The sequence below is a fragment of the Raphanus sativus genome, unplaced genomic scaffold (genome assembly GCF_000801105.2).
Source record: "Raphanus sativus cultivar WK10039 unplaced genomic scaffold, ASM80110v3 Scaffold0861, whole genome shotgun sequence".
NCBI lineage: Eukaryota > Viridiplantae > Streptophyta > Magnoliopsida > Brassicales > Brassicaceae > Raphanus > Raphanus sativus.
This window is the reverse complement of record NW_026616175.1, coordinates 12,501-20,000: the sequence shown is the minus strand read 5'-3', so window position 1 is coordinate 20,000 and position 7,500 is coordinate 12,501.

The following is a 7,500-nucleotide window of genomic DNA, read 5'->3' as shown; positions in this document are numbered from 1 at the left end:
GAACACTTCACCGGATCATTCAATCGGTAGGAGCGACGGGCGGTGTGTACAAAGGGCAGGGACGTTGTAAGACCCGATCCGGGCCGACTAGGCCGCGGTCGACGCCTCACGTCGCTCGGTCCACTTCCTGGCCGAACCTCTTAATTTTTCGCCCTTTATTTATAATATCGCCTTTAGGCGAGGGCTAACTTAGACCTTAGCTAAAGACTTCATTTGTCATTCATAGCTTAGATCATTTCAACAGATACGCAGCGGAATATTCTCTAACTTACCATTGGTCTAAAACCAATCTAACACTTGTCTGGTAGAATCACCTTAGCCTTGGTCAGTTTACTCAACTACCAATCAGCTTAAAGGTCAATCCTAAACCCAAACCAAGTCATACGATTTTGAGGTTCCATTCCCCTAAACCATTCTATCTCGATCTATGCAAACATAGCTAGATCTTACCTTGGCCACATCTACGGAGCTGGTTAGCTCATCGGACCACCATTGACTTGAACTACACTTGCTTGTGTACTGGACCACGATCACTCAATGATCTTACTTAAGGTCCTTATAATGATTCCTGCATTAAACAGCTCCCCTAGGTACTTAGTCATTCAACCAACCATCCCCACAGACATAAGTAACCTTTGAGAAGTCTTCGAACGGTTAAGAGATATGCATCTGGCCCTTTTTGGCTCATGCACACTCCCTTGCCTTATAGGCAATAGTACCAAGTCCTTCTTTTGGACTAACAAAGCCCATCATAATCCTAAGTCAATCAACCAACCATCCTCACATGACTTTGGATTCGATGAGTCTTCATCTGGCCTGACCGGCCTTGGGACTTAACCCAGACAAAGATATGACTTGTTCATACCAACCGATGTATTCGTTAATCAGGTTAGTTTCGACACCTGGTTCCATTATCTATGGTCAGGTCGTCCATACTTAACCATGATCAATCCTTACACGGCATTCCTTGAACAGTCACACTTAGGCTTAGTACTTATGGTCAACGACACATAATACTGGCCATTCACTTCGTCATGACTCTTAGCCAATCTCGAAGTTATCAACCCTGAGGTTGACATCTTGGATAATCACATCAATGCTCATACTCCAGCAACGTGACTATCTATACTAGTACTCGGCCATCGATCCACCGTCATGGAACATGAACCGACCCTTAGTCATGATAAGCCATCGTCTACTTAGCATGTACTGACATAACCGGCCTTCCATTGCCATCATGTGGGTCCATGCCCTACATAAGGCATATGGTGCCTATCTTACTCACCAACCCGAGGTTGATCGTAAGATATCCCACTTAGCCCTTGCGGGTAGAACCATCCATCCATTAACCATGGATCATGGTTCAGACATCAATCATGATGTATGGATTGCACTAGCCATTAAGGCCTTCGCTATTTCCTTACACTCATGTATTGACCTAACTGACAACTCACTGCCATCGTGTGAGTCCATGCCCAACACAATGCAAATGGTGTCCTTATATCAATCGAATCACTCGTACCCTTTTTGGTCTCGTTCCGTTCGTACCCTTTCGGTCCCGACCCGTTCGTATCCTTTCGGTCACGACCCGTACACATCCCATGGATCATGATACGTTCGTACCTTTTGGATCACGACACGTTCGTACCTCTTGGATCACGACACGTTCGTACCTCTTGGATCACGACATGATCGCAGATCTTGGATCACCGTACATTCGCTTTTGGATCACAATGCACCCTTTGGTCATTGGTACCGTTTGGTCCTCGTACCCTTTGATACTTGCAACCCTTGGTATCTTGTACCTTTAGGTTACTTGCATCCTTTGGTATCTCACAACCTTTGGTAACTCATGACTCTTGGCAACACGCAACCTTTGGCGACTAGTACCCCTTGATCCAATCTATTGGCTATGGTTAGCGATCAACGTAACCGACCATGACATCAGGGTCTATGACTTGGTAACATGGATAACTACCACGTTCTCCATATGTATATATCATATAGACATAATAATATAAAGATACATAGATAGAACCACTTACAGCCGCTATAGCCCTTGCCGATTGGTCTGCTCGTCTCTCGGCTAACCGCCCTTGGACCCTTGGTCCATTGCGCCTAATTCCCTTCAGGAATAGGTATTCCTATTGGCCTTAGTGACTTTAATAAGCCACGGCCTCATATGGTTCAAGCCATACTATCCATGAACCGAACAGTCCCGCATAACCGACCCATGGTCTAGTTAGCGGTTAGGGTGTGACCGGCCCAAGTCTAAGGATGAACCTTGGACTCAACCTTCACAACCTGACGTGTATAACCAGAAAGAAGAGAAGAAGATAGACTAGAAACAGATAAGGAGAAACGGTTGGGACTAATGAACCGACCAGATCCTCGGTTCGACCACAAGGGCTAACCGTAAGGTCTGATGGGACCAAAGCCCATACCATACCTTCTGAACCACGACTGGGTTCTCCAGGTTCTTCTCTCTATTCTGATCTTCCATATTGACCAGAGGTTGTTTCACAAACGATCAGAGTCGCCGGAAAACTAACCACCACTCAAACAGCCTCGGTATTGACCGAAAACTCTCTCTTTCTCTCTCTCTCTTTGTCTACGACTTTCTCTGAGTATTTTACTCTGGAACTGGATGAGAAAAGTGAATGGGACGAGGCCCTATTTATAGGAAATGAGGGGGTAAGTCTTGCCCCACGAACAGGCACGACTTGTACCGAAAAGGCATGACTTGGAAAACAGGTTGCACCCTTTTGTTCCCTTGCACCCCAACGCCTATCAGGCCATTATATTGGGTCAGGCTTAAGCCCAAACCATCCCCCAGGCCCCCTAGACACAGCCCACGGCCTTGCCCAAGAGCCCACCGGTCCATGGACCACATGGCTGGACCACCCAGCCCGCCACCGGCCCGGACCCGGACCATCGACCCGAAACCCGAACAGTCCGTCTAGCTGAGATGAGCTGACTCCCAGCTGACCCAGCTGAGTGAGCTAGTAGTCCAGCTAGTGGAGCTGACTTAGTACTGATCGAGCTGGAGTACACTCCACTGAGCTTCCCTGAGCTGGTCGAGCTACTCGTACACTTCGTCCAGCTACCGTCTAACTCGTTCTAGCTGTCTATTTCTTTCTCACCTTTGTTTGGCTAAGTATTTATTATACTTAACCTTGTTTTTGGACTATGGAACGCTTGCCTTTGATCACAAGGATCGGCTGGTTAGTTTCCTCGAACCATAGTCCGTCCAGACAATCCTTCCCAGAATTGGGGGCGTGACAAGTCTCCCCCCTTAGGGTGGATTCGTCCTCGAATCCTGATTCATTTGTTTCCTCAGAAACAAACGGATCAAACCACTCTGGGTACTTAGCTTTCATTCTAGCTTCTGTTTCCCAAGTGATTATCTCTTAACCAACCATAGCCTTTTCAGGCTTGGTCACATTGCGATCTTAGTCCATACTAGACTAACCCGCCAGACACTTGACTTCGGTCCATCACTGGACCTTGTCAAAAATTTGATCCTCGTCCATTTACGGACTTGATCATATTCTGGTCCTGGTCCACTCTGGAACTCGACCCTTACACCCCGACCATAGGTCCAACTCCGAATAGGTCGTGGCCTTATCCTCATCCATTACTGGACTTGATCATTTTCATCTCAACCTTAGGTCAAACTCCGACTTGGTTGTACTACGACCCGGATCCTCTCTGGGACGTGGTCGCCTTCGGCTCGGCCATCTCGGCAGGAGCCATCAGATACAGACTTTTGGATAACAGATTATCCAAAACAGAATCAAGAGTTACCATCCTTCTTTTTCATAAAGAGGACTGGTTAACTCTCATCAGATACGGACTCTTGGGCAGCAGAGCTGTCCATGGTTCTAGTTCAATCATAAATGGTTCCGGCCTAACAGTATCAGGGTAACTCCCTGTAGCGCCTGAAACACATCTCGGAACTCAGACACCAACGAATCCTCTGCAGGGTCTTTCAGACAAACAGAACAGTCGGGCTCCGAAGTGGTGATTGTGGCCAAAATGGACTCGCAACCCTGTTTCAGCATCCGTACTGCTCGGACTGCTGATACCACTACTTTTCCTAGAGCCGGACTCAGACCTTGGTACTGAATCGGGTGAAGTCCATTCTCCAATTGCACACGACCCCTATGGCAAACGAGAGTGGCCCGATACCTTCCCAATCAGTCCATACCTAGGATCACCTCGTGATTCTTTAGGCGGACACAAACAGATTCACAGGGAAATCTCTTCCCTGAATTGACACTGGGATATTTGACATATTGCCCAGTGAATGCATTACTTGCCCTCCGGCTGCATTCACTATCACCGAAGTATCCCCAGCGTCCAGACAGAACAGACCCTTTTCGACCAGTTCCGGACTCACAAAACTATGTGTAGCCCCTGTGTCGAAAAGTACGTGTGTTTCCACACCACAGATCATAAAGGTTTCCAGATGAGTAGGATCTCGGTTTGATTACACATTTGGAAAATGTCCCATACCATTCTCCAACGCGTCTTACTTTTGCGAATGCTCACACCATTCACAAGAGCAATGTTAATATACCTCAATCCCCATCATGCTAAGATACTTAAGATCATGTTCTTCCATTGATTGGAACAAACATCATGAGTTTCCTCATTATTTCCTTGGACGGATTAAGATTGGAATGGGTTCATTCCATCCAACTCGATATAAGGGAACCTATCTTGACTTATACGAGTCATATCTGATCCATCTGACCAAAACTCCACTCGTGTAGTCATGTAGTGTATCCCTTAAATCAGCTTTAACATCGCATATGCTTACTCGTTATGAATGGCCAGCAAAGGATAACATTTAACATCAGTAGAGTGCTGCACGTTTATTTGAACCTAAGCCACTCTCTGGTCCATGTTACTCCCCTTGTCCAGGTCATCCATAAACAAGTCTTGCATTGCTTCCATCCCTCCAATCCATATTTTACTTCTAAATAACTAGATCGACCAACCTTTCTGTTTTTAGGATCTTGCCCTCGGAGAGTCATCTTGGCTAAGCTGGCTCATCTTGGAACTTCTCTGTTCACAAGAATGATACACCTTACCTCAGCTCTCTCTTGGCTCACCCCAACTAAGGTTTCTTAGTCATCATAGTTTTCAGAAATAATTTTTGGTTTGGAACTCAACATCTTTGAGCGCTGTCCTAAACAGGATCAAGCATGCTCTGATACCAACTTGTAAGACCCGATCCGGGCCGACTAGGCCGCGGTCGACGCCTCACGTCGCTCGGTCCACTTCCTGGCCGAACCTCTTAATTTTTCGCCCTTTATTTATAATATCGCCTTTAGGCGAGGGCTAACTTAGACCTTAGCTAAAGACTTCATTTGTCATTCATAGCTTAGATCATTTCAACAGATACGCAGCGGAATATTCTCTAACTTACCATTGGTCTAAAACCAATCTAACACTTGTCTGGTAGAATCACCTTAGCCTTGGTCAGTTTACTCAACTACCAATCAGCTTAAAGGTCAATCCTAAACCCAAACCAAGTCATACGATTTTGAGGTTCCATTCCCCTAAACCATTCTATCTCGATCTATGCAAACATAGCTAGATCTTACCTTGGCCACATCTACGGAGCTGGTTAGCTCATCGGACCACCATTGACTTGAACTACACTTGCTTGTGTACTGGACCACGATCACTCAATGATCTTACTTAAGGTCCTTATAATGATTCCTGCATTAAACAGCTCCCCTAGGTACTTAGTCATTCAACCAACCATCCCCACAGACATAAGTAACCTTTGAGAAGTCTTCGAACGGTTAAGAGATATGCATCTGGCCCTTTTTGGCTCATGCACACTCCCTTGCCTTATAGGCAATAGTACCAAGTCCTTCTTTTGGACTAACAAAGCCCATCATAATCCTAAGTCAATCAACCAACCATCCTCACATGACTTTGGATTCGATGAGTCTTCATCTGGCCTGACCGGCCTTGGGACTTAACCCAGACAAAGATATGACTTGTTCATACCAACCGATGTATTCGTTAATCAGGTTAGTTTCGACACCTGGTTCCATTATCTATGGTCAGGTCGTCCATACTTAACCATGATCAATCCTTACACGGCATTCCTTGAACAGTCACACTTAGGCTTAGTACTTATGGTCAACGACACATAATACTGGCCATTCACTTCGTCATGACTCTTAGCCAATCTCGAAGTTATCAACCCTGAGGTTGACATCTTGGATAATCACATCAATGCTCATACTCCAGCAACGTGACTATCTATACTAGTACTCGGCCATCGATCCACCGTCATGGAACATGAACCGACCCTTAGTCATGATAAGCCATCGTCTACTTAGCATGTACTGACATAACCGGCCTTCCATTGCCATCATGTGGGTCCATGCCCTACATAAGGCATATGGTGCCTATCTTACTCACCAACCCGAGGTTGATCGTAAGATATCCCACTTAGCCCTTGCGGGTAGAACCATCCATCCATTAACCATGGATCATGGTTCAGACATCAATCATGATGTATGGATTGCACTAGCCATTAAGGCCTTCGCTATTTCCTTACACTCATGTATTGACCTAACTGACAACTCACTGCCATCGTGTGAGTCCATGCCCAACACAATGCAAATGGTGTCCTTATATCAATCGAATCACTCGTACCCTTTTTGGTCTCGTTCCGTTCGTACCCTTTCGGTCCCGACCCGTTCGTATCCTTTCGGTCACGACCCGTACACATCCCATGGATCATGATACGTTCGTACCTTTTGGATCACGACACGTTCGTACCTCTTGGATCACGACACGTTCGTACCTCTTGGATCACGACATGATCGCAGATCTTGGATCACCGTACATTCGCTTTTGGATCACAATGCACCCTTTGGTCATTGGTACCGTTTGGTCCTCGTACCCTTTGATACTTGCAACCCTTGGTATCTTGTACCTTTAGGTTACTTGCATCCTTTGGTATCTCACAACCTTTGGTAACTCATGACTCTTGGCAACACGCAACCTTTGGCGACTAGTACCCCTTGATCCAATCTATTGGCTATGGTTAGCGATCAACGTAACCGACCATGACATCAGGGTCTATGACTTGGTAACATGGATAACTACCACGTTCTCCATATGTATATATCATATAGACATAATAATATAAAGATACATAGATAGAACCACTTACAGCCGCTATAGCCCTTGCCGATTGGTCTGCTCGTCTCTCGGCTAACCGCCCTTGGACCCTTGGTCCATTGCGCCTAATTCCCTTCAGGAATAGGTATTCCTATTGGCCTTAGTGACTTTAATAAGCCACGGCCTCATATGGTTCAAGCCATACTATCCATGAACCGAACAGTCCCGCATAACCGACCCATGGTCTAGTTAGCGGTTAGGGTGTGACCGGCCCAAGTCTAAGGATGAACCTTGGACTCAACCTTCACAACCTGACGTGTATAACCAGAAAGAAGAGAAGAA